General features: G+C 41.2%; 1 protein-coding gene across 2 annotated transcripts in view; it reads right to left on the reverse strand.

Annotated features, from left to right (window-relative positions):
- NELL1 (neural EGFL like 1) overlaps positions 1 to 17,153 on the reverse strand; it is a 1,211,404-nt gene that overhangs the window by 1,122,461 nt on the left and 71,790 nt on the right. The gene's annotated exons all lie outside the window — the stretch shown is intronic.

The following is a 17,153-nucleotide window of genomic DNA, read 5'->3' on the forward strand; positions in this document are numbered from 1 at the left end:
GCAGATTCCCTGAGGAAGATTTCTGTATTAAACAACATTTGAAACGCGTTGGACTCTGCCAATTACCTGTGACTGTATTGTATTACGATGACAATTTTTATGTTTGAATACATGCTACTCTTGTTGTGATACTTTTGCCCAAACACTCATTTTCTTTCTAATAAATTTCACGTTTTACTTAAATTGAACCCTTCTCTTGAGAGATCTTTATAGTTACCTTTAAAGTCCCACCCACCTACGGGGGTTTTTTCTTTTACAAAATATGCACTGTTACTGTACTAATGACACTGGCAGGGAAGGGGTTAACACAAGGGGCGGAAAAAAGGGTTAAATGTGAGCCTAGGGGGTGTTTTCTAACTGTGAGGGGAATGGGCTTGTGGAACCAACACAGAGACCTGTGTTCCTAAATAGGAGGAACACAGGATCTCTGTGTTGATAGCTGAGAGAACAGTGGTCTGCTGTGTTTACAATGGCAGACCGCCGCTCTCTCTTCACGATAGCGATCACAGGTGCCTGGCTGCAATCGCGGCCGCTGGCCCCGTAGATCGGCTTTCCCACTGGCATCTGGTCAGGAAGTGGTTGATAACAAAAGCATGCATTTTTTTGTATAACGGTTTTGAAATTCTAAAACACAGACTGAACCTTATTCTAGAATGCTGCTCTTTCTCTCTCACCTCTTCACTTTCTAAACATTTTAGTTTTCAACTTTTAGTCCCCGTTCACACTAAGGCGACCTGTGAGGCGACCTGGTCGCCTCACAGGTCGCCGTAGGTCGCCTTCCATAGGGAAGCTGCGGACCCGTTCTAATAGGAGCGACACAAGTCGCTCCGACCTAGAAAAAAGGTCCGGAGCTTCTTTTGGGGCGACCCGGCGCGACTGTCACAGACTTCAATGTTATGAAGTCCGTGCCGGCCGCTCCGAGGTCGCGGCGTGCTGCTCGCACCGCGACCTCGGAGGTCGCCCCTGGAAGTAGCGTCGCTCGTATGTGAACGGGGCCTTAGAGAAAGCTTCTGACATATGAAATGTAACCTTATTAGATTTGTTAATTTTTTTTAATAACATCTTACATCACTCCCCTTTCTTATCTTGTGTATAAATTGAATGTAATAATAAACAATCCAGAACAGATCACTAGGCAGCTGGGTTTTGTTGTCCTGTTCTATGTGGTTACTTAGTTTTATTTTCAGTGTCTCAACCAGAAATTCCCACAACAGTTTTTGGCGAGCCAGCCAGGAGTGGATGAAGTCTCCAGAAGGAATCGCCGCTTGATTGGGACCATGGGGCATGCAGACCTCTCAGGCTCCTGGCAATATAGTAAAAATTATCTGGGCGGATGTAGCTGCCTGATATCTTTAATGGAATTCTCCCTCTTTAAGTAAAGTCACTATAAAATATTGAGAGGATATAAGTGATAATGACAGCGTAGAAATTGGCTCTTATCTGAGCACCAGTCCTCCAATCCAGGTCATGAAAAACTGCAGCAATAAACTCTCAGAGATAAAACATAGGAGTGAGATTAGCAGAGACTGACCAAAGGCCTCAGACAAAGGATATTACACTATATTACCAAAAGTATTGGGACGCCTGCCTTTACGCGCACATGAACTTTAAAGAGGAAGTAAACTCTCTCTTTTTATATATTTTATATATATATATATATATATATATATAGTGCCTTGCGAAAGTATTCAGCCCCCTTGACCAAAGGCTTCAGACAAAGGATATTACACTATATTACCAAAAGTATTGGGACGCCTGCCTTTACGCGCACATGAACTTTAAAGAGGAAGTAAACTCTCTCTTTTTATATATTTTATATATATATATATATATATATATATATATATATAGTGCCTTGCGAAAGTATTCAGCCCCCTTGACCAAAGGCTTCAGACAAAGGATATTACACTATATTACCAAAAGTATTGGGACGCCTGCCTTTACGCGCACATGAACTTTAAAGAGGAAGTAAACTCTCTCTTTTTATATATTTTATATATATATATATATATATATATATATATATATATATATATATATACAGTGCCTTGCGAAAGTATTCAGCCCCCTTGAACTTTGCGACCTTTTGCCACATTTCAAGCTTCAAACATAAAGATATAAAACTGTAATTTTTTTGTGAAGAATCAACAACAAGTGGGACACAATCATGAAGTGGAACAACATTTATTGGATATTTCAAACTTTGTTAACAAATAAAAAAACTGAAAAGTTGGGCGTGCAAAATTATTCAGCCCCTTTACTTTCAGTGCAGCAAACTCTCTCCAGAAGTTCAGTGAGGATCTCTGAATGATCCAATGTTGACCTAAATGACTAATGATGATAAATAGAATCCACCTGTGTGTAATCAAGTCTCTGTATAAATGCACCTGCACTGTGATAGTCTCAGAGGTCCGTTTAAAGCGCAGAGAGCATCATGAAGAACAAGGAACACACCAGGCAGGTCTGAGATACTGTTGTGGAGAAGTTTAAAGCCGGATTTGGATACAAAAAGATTTCCCAAGCTTTAAACATCCCAAGGAGCACTGTGCAAGTGATAATATTGAAATGGAAGGAGTATCAGACCACGGCAAATCTACGAAGACCTGGCCGTCCCTCTAAACTTTCAGCTCATACAAGGAGAAGACTGATCAGAGATGCAGCCAAGAGGCCCATGATCACTCTGGATGAACTGCAGAGATCTACAGCTGAGGTGGGAGACTCTGTCCATAGGACAACAATCAGTCGTACACTGCACAAATCTGGCCTTTATGGAAGAGTGGCAAGAAGAAAGCCATTTCTTAAAGATATCCATAAAAAGTGTCGTTTTAAATTTGCCACAAGCCACCTGGGAGACACCAAACATGTGGAAGAAGGTGCTCTGGTCAGATGAAACCAAAATCAAACTTTTTGGCAACAATGCAAAACGTTATGTTTGGCGTAAAAGCAACACAGCTCATCACCCTGAACACACCATCCCCACTGTCAAACATGGTGGTGGCAGCATCATGGTTTGGGCCTGCTTTTCTTCAGCAGGGACAGGGAAGGTGGTTAAAATTGATGCGAAGATGGATGGAGCCAAATACAGGACCATTCTGGAAGAAAACCTGATGGAGTCTGCAAAAGACCCGAGACTGGGACAGTGATTTTTCTTCCAACAAGACAATGATCCAAAACATAAAGCAAAATCTACAATGGAATGGTTCACAAATAAACATATCCAGGTGTTAGAATGGCCAAGTCAAAGTCCAGACCTGAATCCAATCGAGAATCTGTGGAAAGAACTGAAAACTGCTGTTCACAAACGCTCTCCATCCAACCTCACTGAGCCCGAGCTGTTTTGCAAGGAGGAATGGGCAAAAATTTCAGTCTCTCGATGTGCAAAACTGATAGAGACATACCCCAAGCGACTTACAGCTGTAATCGCAGCAAAAGGTGGCGCTACAAAGTATTAACTTAAGGGGGCTGAATAATTTTGAACGCCCAATTTTTCAGTTTTTTATTTGTTAAAAAAGTTTGAAATATCCAATAAATTTCGTTACACTTCATGATTGTGTCCCACTTGTTGTTGATTCTTCACAAAAAAATTACAGTTTTATATCTTTATGTTTGAAGCCTGAAATGTGGCAAAAGGTCGCAAAGTGCAAGGGGGCTGAATACTTTCGCAAGGCACTGTATATATATTCTATAATAAGGCTTACCTGTAGGTCCTGTGAATATCTCCTAAACTTGCACAGTTTAGGAGATATTCAGAGGGCATGCAACCGATAACGTCATCTGCCCCTGCGCTCTGAAGGTCCAGCTTACCGTGGCCGGACCTTCACAGCACATGCCACAAACAAGGCTGTAACATAACAAAATGTGGAATAACTGAAGCGCTGTGAATACTTTCTGGATGCACTGTATGTGCCCAGGTCAGACTTTAGGGGTTTACATCCACTTTAACCACTTAAGCCCCGGAAGATTTTACCCCCTTCCTGACCAGGGCCTATTTTGTGATTCGGCACTGCGTGACTTTAACGGACAATTGCGCGGTCGTGCGACGCTGTACCCAAATTAAATTGATGTGCTTTTTTTCCCACAAACAGAGCTTTCTTTTGGTGGTATTTGATCCACTGTGCGATTTTTTTATCATGCGCTATAAACAAAAAAAGAGCGACAATTTTGCAAAAATAACAATATTTTTCACATTTTTTTATATGAAATTCCCCCAAAAAAAATGTAAAAATCAAAATTTTTAACATTTTAGGTCAATTTTTTTTTTACCATATGTTTGGTAAAAAAAAAACCACAAAAAGCGTATTTTGATTGGTTTGTGCAAAAGTTATTGCGTTTACTAACTAAGGGAAAGATTTTTGTCATTTTTATTTTTTTATTTTTTTAATGAGTAATGGCGACGATCTGCGATTTTTTTTTTTGCGGGACTGCGACATTGCGGTGGACAGATTGGACCCTTGACTGACATTTTTGACACTTTTGGGGTTACCAGCGACATTACTACATTAATCAGTGCTATACATATGCACTGTTACTGTAAAATGACACTGGCAGTGAAGGGGTTAACTTTTTTTTAGAGGGAGGGGTTATGTGTGTCCCTAGGGGCGTGCTTCTAACTGTGGCTTGAGGTGTAGGAACAGTGATCAACGGTCCTACATAGTAGAACCGTATGATCAGTGTTTCTACACAGGGGAGACTGATAGGCGGCTTTGTTTACATTAGCCGCCTGCCTTTCTCCCGCTCCAACGGACGATCGCGAGTGACCGGCGGACATTGGGTCCACCCGGCACACGCGTGGGGGGGTCCGTGACCACGCGGGAGCGGGAGCGCGCCTCCGGCGGGGCGCACTCGCTCCCTAGACCCTCACAGGCTAACAACATAGCCCTACGTCGCTTTGCCTGTGAGGGGCTGACCGCATCGGCAAGTGGTTAAGTTCTGATGTGGCTCCTGGAACACAGTCACTAAAGCATTGGCCATTTACAGCAGGTGGGTGTTGGACAAGAAGTGATCTGCCCTGGGGGTCAAATGCTCTAGGACAGTGATGGCGAACCTTGGCACCCCAGATGTTTTGGAACTATATTTCCCATGATTCTCATGCACTCTGCAGTATAGTTGAGCATCATGGGAAATGTAGTTCCAAAACATCTGGGGTACCAAGATTCACCATCACTACTGTAGGACATCACATTCTTTATTCTTTTGCAATGTATTGAAAACATTCCAATATGCTACATTACATGAGCTACAGGTATAATACTTTTTTGCAGGAGTTCCCAAAGACCTGACAACAATTTCAGCGGTTCTCTGGGAGTAAACGAGTTGAGAAAGGCAGAGAGGTAGAGAGAGCCCAGAGAAGAATGATGACATCAGGGATGATGCAATCTATGCAACAAAACGTTCTCCAACTTCCTAATAGATTTCAGACCATAAGAAGAGACTGGCCAAACACTACCCTAGCATCCATTTTGGTTCCCTGATATCCAGTTTTGCCATTGTGCCACCCCAAATGAGCGATTTTGTACACTTACTTCTTGTTTTCCAGGTAAAGGCCACCACTCACAACACTGAAATAATGGGACTCAGGCCACTTCTGCTGGAATGGTTGGGTAAAGGCTGGGCCAACCCTTCTGGCAGTGGTGACAGGTCTCCTGTCTGGAGCACTTTGAGGTAAACCCGTGTCCCTTGTATTTGGGCCGGGTTTGTGGCCCAGCCTCTGATAGACCCAACCTGGAACTACAGAACTGGGGTCCCAACAATTCAGTAAAAATCAGGGCTCAGGAAAAAGTTTTCTAACCCATCTGGCTGCAATATATCACCTTGGGTCCTTGATGCAGGAACTAGTTTAGTTTTAGTTTAGCTTAGTTACAACCAGGAAAGGTGTCATCTATACAAAAAAAACATCCTCCTACTTACTAATAGATATCAGACTGTAGGCAAAGAATTGTATCCCAGGATGGGCAAGCACTACCCTAGCACCAATATGAACTCCCCAATTTCCAGGTTACTGCTGACCTGGTGATTCTGTCACTGGGGCATGAACGGGTAAAAAATAGGACTTTCCGCAGCCGGAGAAGCAAAACAATTGTGATTTAGACTGCATTACATTCTTTGCTGTAAAGGTATGGCTATATTTACATGTGTTTTTGCAACAACAAAAGGAAATAGAAAACCAACCTTCGCCCACTTGAAGAATTACAATACCCTGATCTGCCGCAGTGTCAAAGCTGAGGTGGGAAGGCTCGAGTAATGATATTTCAACAAATAAGTGTGATTTCTCTGTTCCATCAGAAGTACAACATGAGGTCCAAACTCAACTACGCAGACCTGTTCATTTTCCCGAGCAGAGGGAGTAATTATCCAAGTGAAGGATATTGTTAAGTACTTTACTTCGAGAAAAGCTCTACCAAGCAATAATTACACATTCCTGGAGTGTCTACAAATAACGGTTTCATGTGGGAAAACAGTGCTCCCCCAACGAGGAGCCATACAAGCCTGCAATACAACATTGACATGAAAAAGGGTTAACTACCACTTTGGCTGTGGCACTGAAGAAGGTGGGTGGTAAAAAAAGGATCCTCTCTGGATGTCAAATACTATTGGGCATCACATTTCTTATCCTTTTATTTAAAACTTTCCACAAGTCACTTGTAGGCAGGTGCAATCTACTTTCATCATTGCAGGTGGCGCTCAACCGCAGCGGCATTGCAGAGGGAAAGGAGGTCAAGAGGAACATTGTTCCTTTATGGTTTCCTGGGTCACTGGGGAAGCTATCCAATTGAATGCTACCACCCCATGCGACTCTGGCAGTCATCTTGGGTCAGGCAGATTCTATTTAAGGGGGCTGAATAATTTTGCACGCCCAATTTTTCAGTTTTTTCTTTGTTAAAAAAGTTTGAAATATCCAAAAATTTCGTTCCACTTCATGATTGTGTCCCACTTGTTGTTGATTCTTCACAAAAAATTACAGTTTTATATCTTTAGGTTTGAAGTCTGAAATGTGGCAAAAGGTCAAAAAGTTCAAGGGGGGCGAATACTTTCGCAAGGCACTGTATGTATATTTATATATATGTATACAATATATATATGTATACATACATACTTTAACTTACTTATAGTTATTTATTATATTATAATTTATGATTTTGTGTTTCAAACTTTATCATACCCGAGATGTTATAAAGAAGAACGCACAGTAAAAAAAAAAAAAAAAAAAAAAAGTCAGTTGGTTTGGGCTGCTCATTCTTAAGAATTACATGCAAAATATTGGTACCGCTTTCAGCACCTAAAATCCGAAAGAATCATACTACCAGGGAGGTTAAGACCCTGGCTTCCGGAGTTGGCGTGCATTTCACGTGTGGGTAGTATAGGGATTGGTCAACCATCTGTCAGGGACAGAGATTAGCAGTAGGGAGAGGTTCCAGAGGAGTAGGGAAATGATGGGAACACACCAACCTCCCTGGAGACCTCCCTATTTGGGTATGAACTGGTGAGGCCTCATTCTGCCCCTCAAGACTGACGCACATCTAAGAACTGCTCTTCTACACATCACTGTTGGGTGCCTTCCTGCCGGGCTTTTTGTGAATGACCAAACTTTAACTTTAATACAAGTTCAGTTTTCTGCAACTGTACTCCGAGTGTTTACTGCCGTCACACCATGCTGCACCTCCCCACAAACTGAACACGGTATGTTACGTTATCTAGAGTTCCACGAGACCTGAAACAGATTTTAAGGGTTCCTTAGGGGTAAAAAGACAAAGAAAGGCGGGGTTTGACAGAGAGCCCAGAGATGAGGACATTATGTTGGACATTTTACTGTCCATTGTCAGGTCACCTGTGGCCAGGTGACAACTGCACCCTGTTGAAGGCAGGGGTGCAGCGCAAGGTAGTGAACCCGATAGCTGACTGCTGCGGATGGACCAGAACGTGAGCCCAAGATTCCCCAGGGCGTGGAGTCTAAGACTCAGCAGGTGTTCACCAGAGCCTCTAGTGGTGAGGATGGACTTGGCTGCAGCTGGGCCCTGGTCGTGGCCCCTGGGGTCCCCTGGGTCACGCTCCATAGGGAGAGAGGGAAAGCAGCCACTCAGGACACATGGAATGGTGATGGGTAAGCCGAGGTTGGGGTAACAGGCAGACAAGGGTATCCAAGGGGCAGGCCAAAGATCAGGGTCACAGGCAAACAGGAGTAGTCAGAGACAAGCCAAAGTCGGTACACAGAAAGGTAGATCAAGCACACGGCAGACAGGAAACAACTAACAAACATTGTTGAACAGCAAAGCAGACCTGCAGTGCACTGGTTAATATAGACTTCCTGTGATGGCCTGGGGTGGGGCTGAACAGGAAGGAGAGATGATAAAAAGGAGCCAGAAGGGGAATCTGGCCTCTAATGCAGACACAAAGGAACAGGTAAGCTGCCAAACACTATTGCAAGCCCATGACATCCATGCTGGGTCAGTGGTACAGTTTCAGGGTCTACACCTAATCAAAAAATGTAGACTGACCATTCATGGGCTTTCCTCGGTGGGGGGGGGGGGGGGGGGGTGTTATTTTCTCCTTTTCTCCTAATGGATTTTTTCAGGAAGCCGGAGAGCTCTGTCAGAGGGCACCCTGTAGGTGGGTATAGCTCTGAATGGGACAAGCTATACATTATGTAGCCATGCTGTAATGGACTTTTGCTAACTATACTGAACAGAACTGTTAATGATCATAGTGAAGTGAACTATTTTGATGCACATTGCAGATCTGAAAGGTTCCAGAAGAAGCAGGCCAAATTTTCAGTGTTATTTCAGTGGTGGGAGTGGTAACCTATACTTGGGGAGCAAGAATTAAGTGTACAGGCTGCCTCAGTGGGGGTAAGGTGGTGGTTGGATGAAGGAGGGTTGTCCTCCCAAATAGTGGTGACAGGTTTCCTGTTTGGTTAACGTGTCGGAAAACCCATGTCCCTCAACTAACCCAACTTGGATCCACAAGACCAGGGCCCCAACCATTCAGGCAACAGAGTGAGAACCAGAGCTTGGGGAAAATGTTTTTAACTTTCCAACTGCAATGATTCATTGTAGGCCCGTGGCATATGAACTGGCTTATGAAGTACCTCTTTGGGGATGCTACAGCCAGGAATGGTACACTTTGCAGCAAAACAGCCTCCAACTTCCGAAAAGATATCAGACTGTGGGTGAACACTGGAATTTCAGGCCAAACACTACTCTAATAGCCATTGGGGTTCCGTGATTTCCAGGTTACTGCTGACCTGGCAATTCTGTCACTGGGGCATTACAGGAAGATAGGACTTTCCGTAGCCTGAAAAGCATAACAACTGTGATTCAGCCTACAATACATCCTTTGGTGTAAAGGTTTTGCTTTATTTACATGCATTATTGTAACAACAATAGGAAACATAAAACCAACCATTGCCCACTTAAAGCATTACAATGCCCTGATCTGCAGCATTGTCATAGCTGAGGTGGGAAGGCTTGTGTAATGATATTTCAACAAATAAGTGTGATTTCTCCATTCCATCGGAGGTACGACATGAGTTGCGAGCTCTACTACACAGACCTCCTCATTTTCCCGAGCAGAGGGAGTAATTATCCAAGTGAAGGATATTGTTAAGCGATTGACTTGGAGTAAAGATCTACCAAACAATAATTACACATTCCTGGAGTGTCTTCAAGTAATTGTTTCATGCGTGGAAAACAGCGTTCCCCTCAGTGAAGAGCAATACAACGTTGACCTAGAAAGGGGGTCAACTACTGCCTTGGCTTTGACACAAGAAGAACACTCAACCCTGTCACCAGATCATTCATTTTTATTTTCCCATAAGTTTAAATATGCATTTAATGTATGCTATGCATGTCTGTAAACGCCTCTCTCTTGTGTAGACTTTCAAAATCCCTGAGACTGCCACCATCTTGGATGTGATGTTGGCAGCCCCACCAGACTCTGTTACTAAAGTGAAAGTAACTCCTCCCCTGGCAGCTACATAAAAGGATATGTAGGGAGGTGAGGGGACTGGGGAGGGCCAGAGGAGCTGCAACATCATTGAGACAGCACAGTCAGACATTCCCAGTGCTCCCTGATGACGTCAGTTACACGCTGACGAAACGCGTCAGAACGTAGGATCGTAATCACGCTACCACGCCAATTCCGGCTACCGGTGGAACGCGGAAGTGGCATTCTCACCCGAAGTCCGCGGCTCTGAATTTATTTTTGCCAGAATCAAGTTCTTTACATGTGCAAGTGCATCCGATCTATTTATTAAATTTTTTCCATACATACTTTACTATGTGAGTCCTCCTTCTTTCCGTATCACGGCATACGAGAGACCTACTCTCTGTGATAAGGCTACGTTAAGGTGGATGTCTGGAGGTGTATTGGAGGTGCCATTTGAGAATACTTGGTCACTGGTCGCCATGGGCAAAATATTGTATCCCTATCTGTGATTCTCTGCCTGAATTGACCACCTGTAATAAGGGGTCTACAACATCCAGTTAGCATTCTAGTGCATACCGGGTGTCCCTGCAATTTGATGGAGGTGTTGGAGCTTACTATCTAAAAGTGCTGAATTTGCTGCTATTATATCATTATCACTGTATGGTGCATTGGACTATATATTTTTTTGGACTGCTGTCTACTGTGCATTGTCACTTTAATATTTATTGTGGATTGCTTTTTCTGTATCATTTATTCAGATTTATTATTGCCATCCGTTTGCACATTGTCTTTGCATTTGCACTTTTGGTCGTACCTGCACTCCTATTGGATTTAATATCCTAGTTTTGTATCACTTTATGCACATATTATTTATTTTATGACTAACTATGGTCATTATAATCTATTGTGGTATATCATTTTAGTTTTTGCTGATATATATTGGTAATTGCCACTTGTTTCGTCTTGCACATATACCTAATTATATTGCAATTTTGGTCAGAATTTGTATTTTGGTCAGATTGCATTCACCATAGTAGAGCGCAACTTGTTATATAGTATTATACAATTTTATCACTCCCAGAAGAGGAGACGGCTAAGACTATGACATGCAAGGTGGGAGGGGACTGTGCTAGGAAACGGACTCTTCCTTGAAGTGTCAAATTTTCTAGAAAGTTCAGAGGCACATTGTAGAAATTAAAACCTTTATGAAAAGAAATACATTGCAAATAAGATTTCAAAACGTTCGATTTTCTATGCTGTAATCTGAAATTTGTCATGTTGGTGACAGGGACTCTTTAGGATTGATTCAACCCCTAATAGAATGATACTCCGTTTGCTAAGGCTAAGTGTACCATAAACAATTGTATTTTTATTTTTTCATTTAATTAAATTTTTAATCATAGGTGTGCCCAGCCTATCACATTAGGGCGTGAACTCCAAAGCTCAAACACACATGTGTGTGCATGTGTATACAAATTGACAGTGTCACTAGGGCAATGGACAGTGTCAGTAGGGCAGAGATTGGTGTCAGTAAGGCAGTGGACAGTGTCAGCAGGGCAATGGACAGTGTCAGTAGGGCAATGGACAGTGTCAGTAGGACAGAGATTGGTGTCAGTAGGGCAATGGACAGTGTCAATAGGGCAATGGACAGTGTCAGTAGGGCAATTTACAGTGTCAGTAGAGCAGTGGATAGTGTCAGTAGGGCAATGGGCAGTGTCAGTAGAGCAATGGACAGTGTCAGTAGGGCAATCGACAGTTTCAATATGGCAATGGACAGTGAAAGTAGGGCAGAGATTGGTGTCAATAAGGCAGTGGACAGTGTCAGTAGAGCTATGGACAGTGTCAGTAGGGCAATGGACAGTGTCAGTAGGGCAATGGACAGTGTCAGTAGGGCAATTTACAGTGTCAGTAGAGCAGTGGACAGTGTCAGTAAGGCAGAGATTGGTGTCAGTAAGGCAGTGGACCATGTCAGTAGAGCAATAGACAGTGTCAGTAGGGCAGAGATTGGTGTCAGTAAGGCAGTGGACAGTGTCAGTAGGGCAGAGATTGGTGTCAGTAAGGCAGCGGACAGTGTCAGTAAGGCAGTGGACAGTGTCAGTAGTTTTTATTTTTTTATTTTTCTATTATTTTTTACAATTTTATTTTTTTATTACAATTTGTTTAGGAGCCCCATTAGATTTGGTGATCAGGAGTCTAAACAGAAGAATCTGCACCACACAGGGTGATTAGGGTATGCCCAGGAACACCTGGCACACCCTCTGCTCACAGCTATGTTTCTAACCAAAACTAACCTTTCATTCTAGGGTGGCTACCATACCTAGGAAATTTTGAGTGTTGAAGAACCTGAAATTAGCAGAGGCGGGAACAGCCATTTAAAAAATAACTGTGTGCTCTGAACTCACTACTCAACTCCAGAGTGATTGAGGCCCCTCTCCAGATTTTGCCTGCCCTGCCCCACATTGGACGATGTCTCAGTCTCTTCTCTTCCATCCCTTGTAATAGGAATAGGGCATGACAGGTTCTCTTTATGGAGAGATGCGAGGTCTATAAGACCCCACATCTCTCCTCTAGGCAAAAAGTCTGAGATTAAAAAAAATAAATAAATAAAACCATCTCGGCCTTTCCAGCCGATTCCATTTCCATATTTACAACTGCCAGGCCGGAAGTGACGTCATAACGTCACACCAGGGCCTCCAAGAGTCATAGAGACTGCCCGGGACAATCTGGACCTCGGTATTCTCTATGATGAACTTCTGCCGCTGGCAGATTCCTTCTCCGCCTCGCCAATCGCACAGGTGAGCCGGTAAAAGCACCGGAGGGCTGCGGGAGGGGAGTTGAACTGCTGCTATGATTGTTCTTACGGTGCAGGGAATTGCCGGCTGAAAAAGATGATATCTGAATGATGCCTGCAGCTGCACCCATCATCCAGATATCTCCACTCACAGTCCAGGACTTCACATGACGTCCTTGGACTGGAAGTGGTTTAAGTGAAGCCAAACCCACCGATTTAACTGTTACAGCTACTATTTTGCTTCTGTCCGCACTCAACCGAACTGTAAAGCCACCAAAGGGGTTGGTGTCACGGCTGGTGTCCAACTACCATGACCATTGCAAATCCCAATGGTGGTTCCTCCCAGGGCCTTTTTTTTCTCTGAAAATAGGTGCAGGAACTTCCACATCTCTTACTTGGGTTGCTGTATTAGGCTGAAGAACCCAGCCGGCTCTAGACCCAGTACCTCCTTGCACACTGTAGTTGGCTCTTGCAGGGAGATCATCCATTGGGGTGTTGGGATCTGCACAGCACCTGGGCACCACCCCAGGCACCTGCATCTCCCTTGTCCCAGTCATGCACTCAGTGGAAGCCTCTCTGGAGATCAGATCTGTTGGAGCCATTGGGAGACAAGCTGTCAATGGTAAGCACAGAAGCTGGACTTCTGTGTTTACAAGTGATAGTGGTAAGCCAGGAGCCGAGGGCCAGAGCCAGAGGGGGTGGAACTGAGTTCCACCAAGTTCCAGCTGAAAAAAATCCCTAATACCCTTTGGGGTTGATTTACCAAAACTGGAGAGTTCAAAATCTGGGGCAGCTGTGCATGGTAGCCAATCAGCTTCTAACTTCAACTTGTTCAATTAAGCTTTGACAAAAAAAATAAAATAAAAACCTGGAAGGTGATTGGTTACTATGCAGAGCTGCACCAGATTTTCCACTCGACAGTTTTAGTAAATCAACCCCCTCATGTCAAAAAATTTTATAAATTTCGCTCTAGGATATCTAAGGAATATAAACGCTGCTGCCTACCTCGAATACCCCAAGGGGTATAACAATATGAAAAAAGGAAAGGTATGGTGGCGCTGCCTAAAGGTAAAGTGTCATGTGTGCAAAGATAAAAAAAAAGACATATGTGCAAAAATATATAATGGCAGAGCATGTGAATAAAGTATTAAATGCGCTCAAGTGTGACCATACAAAAAAATATACATAAAGTGCAAGGTGCAAATGGGTACAATAAAACCTAATTATAGTACCTAATAAATACAATTATTACAATTATAATAACAGATCACAAAATTGATATCATCATCAGTAATATATAAAAAAAATAAAAATAAAAAATGATAAAAAAATTGTTATATTATTCAATATTTGTGCCGGTCCGTACCAGAGTAGTTGGGGGGAGTCCAACCCTACTTTGCTGGCTATATACCTGTGACCCCCCCTCCCCTGTAGGGGTACCTCCATTTGGTGAGAGCGGCCCAATTGGGGGAGCAGGATTGCACCTGCTAGCACAGAGTGATTTCCACACCATCAGAATTATGAACTATACTGTATATATATATATTTTTTTTTTTTTGCACAATTATTGGGACTATTGGATCATATAACACATTTTTTTTATCATTTTTAATTTTTTATTTGCTTTTTTTTTATAGATTACCTATGATGATATCAATTTTGTGATCTGATATTATAATTTTAATAATTGTATTTATTAGGTTTTATTGTACCCATTTGCACCTTGCACTTTATTTATATTTTTTTTGTATGGTCACACTTGAACACATTTAGCATTTTATTCACATCCTACGCCATTTTTTTGTTCTATGGTGAACTTTTGCCGCCGGCGGATTCCTTCTCCAGCTCTCCGATCACACGGGCGAGCCGGTAGAAGCACCGGAGGGCTGTAGAAGGGGGGGCTGAACTGGCGCTATGATTGTTCTTACGGTGCAGGGAATTGATGGCTGAAAAAGAGTATATCTGAATGATGCCTGCAGCTGCACCCCTCATCCAGATATCTACACTCACAGTCCAGGACTTCACATGACGTCCTTGGGCTGGAAGTGGAGCCAAACCTACTGATTTAACTGTTACATCTACTATTGTGCTTCTGTCCGCACTCAACCAAACTTTAAAGCCACCAAAGGGGTTGGTGTCACGGCTGGTAATATATATATAAAAAAACAAATAAAAATGAAAAATGATAAAAAAATTTGTTATATCAGCCAATATCTGTGGTGGTCAGTACTGGAGTAGTTGGGGGGAGTCCAACCCTACTTTTGATGGCTATATACCTGTGACCCCCTGTAGGGGTACCTCCAATTGGGGGAGCACGATTGCACCTGCTTGCACACCATCAGAATTATGAACTATATATATATGAACTATATATATATATTTTTTGCACAATTATTTGGCCTTTCGGATGATATAACTAATTTTTTTTATCATTTTTCATTTTCTATTTGCTTTTTTTTTTTTTTTTTTATAGATTAGCTATGATGATATCAATTTTGTGATCTGTTATTATAATTGTAATAATTGTATTAATTAGGTACTATAAACAGGTTTTATTGTACCCATTTGCACGTTGCACTTTATTTATATTTTTTGTATGGTCACACTTGAACACATTTAACACTTTATTCACATGCTATGCCATTATATATTTTTTTCCCCTACTTAATTATTTGGTCAGTGTGGTCCAACTGGGGGAGCACGATTGCACCTGCTTGCACAGAGTGATTCCCACACCATCAGAATTATGAACTATTTTTATTTATTTTTTAGCCTGATTTTTTTGCACTTTGCACAATTATTTGGCCTATTGGATGATATAACTAATTTTTTTTATAATTTTTCATTTTTTATTAGTTTTTTTTTTTTTTTTACACATTACTGATGATATCATCTTTGTGATCTGTTATTATAATTTTAATAATTGTATTTATTAGGTACTATAATTAGGTTTTTTGTACCCATTTGCACCTTGCACTTTATTTATATTTTTTTGTATGGTCACACTTGAGCGCATTTAACACCTTATTCACATGCTATGCCAGTATATATTTTTGCCCTACTTAATTATTTAACCCTACTTTTCTGGCTATATACCTGTGACCCCCCCCCCGTAGGGGTACCTCCATTTGGTCAGTGTGGTCCAACTGGGGGAGCACGATTGCACCTGCTTGCACAGAGTGATTTCCACACCATCAGGATTACGAACTATACTGTATATATATTTTTTTGTATATATATATATATATATATTTTTTTTTTTTTTTTTGCACGATTTTTTGCACTTTGCACAATTATTTGGCCTATTGGATGATATAGCTATTTTTTTTTTTTATATAATTTTTCATTTTTTATTTTACATATTACTGATGATGATATCATCTTTGTGATCTGTTATTATAATTTTAATAATTGTATTTATTAGGTACTATAATTAGGTTTTTTTTACCCATTTGCACCTTGCACTTTATTTATATTTTTTTGTATGGTCACACTTGAGCGCATTTAACACCTTATTCACATGCTATGCCAGTATATATTTTTGCCCTACTTAATTATTTAACCCTACTTTTCTGGCTATATACCTGTGACCCCCCCCCTTCCTGTAGGGGTACCTCCATTTGGTGAGTGTGGTCCAACTGGGGGAGCACGATTGCACCTGCTTGCACAGTGATTTCCACACCATCAGAATTATGAACTATACTGTATATATATTTTTTGTTACATATAAATATATATATTTGTTTTTTGTTTTTTTTGCACGATTTTTTGCACTTTGCACAATTATTTGGCCTATTGGATGATATAACACATTTTTTTTATCATTTTTCCTTTTTTTATTTGTTTTTTTTTTTTTTATAGATTACCTATGATGATGTCAATTTTGTGATCTGTTATTATAATTGTAATAATTATATTTATTAGGTACTATAAATAGGTTTTATTGTACCCATTTGCATGTTGCACTTTATTTATATTTTTTGTATGGTCACACTTGAGCACATTTAACACTTTATTCACATGCTATGCCATTATATATTTTTGCTCTACTTTATTATTTATTTGATTTCCACACCATCGGGATTATGAACTATACTGTATATATTATTTTTTTTTTTTTTTTGCACGATTTTTTGCACTTTGCACAATTATTTGGCCTATTGGATGATATAACTCATTTTTTTTTATCATTTTATTATTTTTTATTTGTTTTTTTTTTTTATAGATTACCTATGATGATATAAATTTTGTGATCTGTTATTATAATTTTAATAATTGTATTTATTAGGTACTATAATTAGGTTTTTTTGTACCCATTTGCACCTTGCACTTTATTTATATTTTTTTGTATGGTCACACTTGAGCGCATTTAACACCTTATTCACATGCTATGCCATTATATATTTTTGCCCTACTTAATTATTTAACACTACTTTGCTGG

This window comes from Pelophylax lessonae, assembly GCF_965119305.1.
Source record: "Pelophylax lessonae genome assembly, chromosome: 10".
NCBI classification, from domain to species: domain Eukaryota; kingdom Metazoa; phylum Chordata; class Amphibia; order Anura; family Ranidae; genus Pelophylax; species Pelophylax lessonae.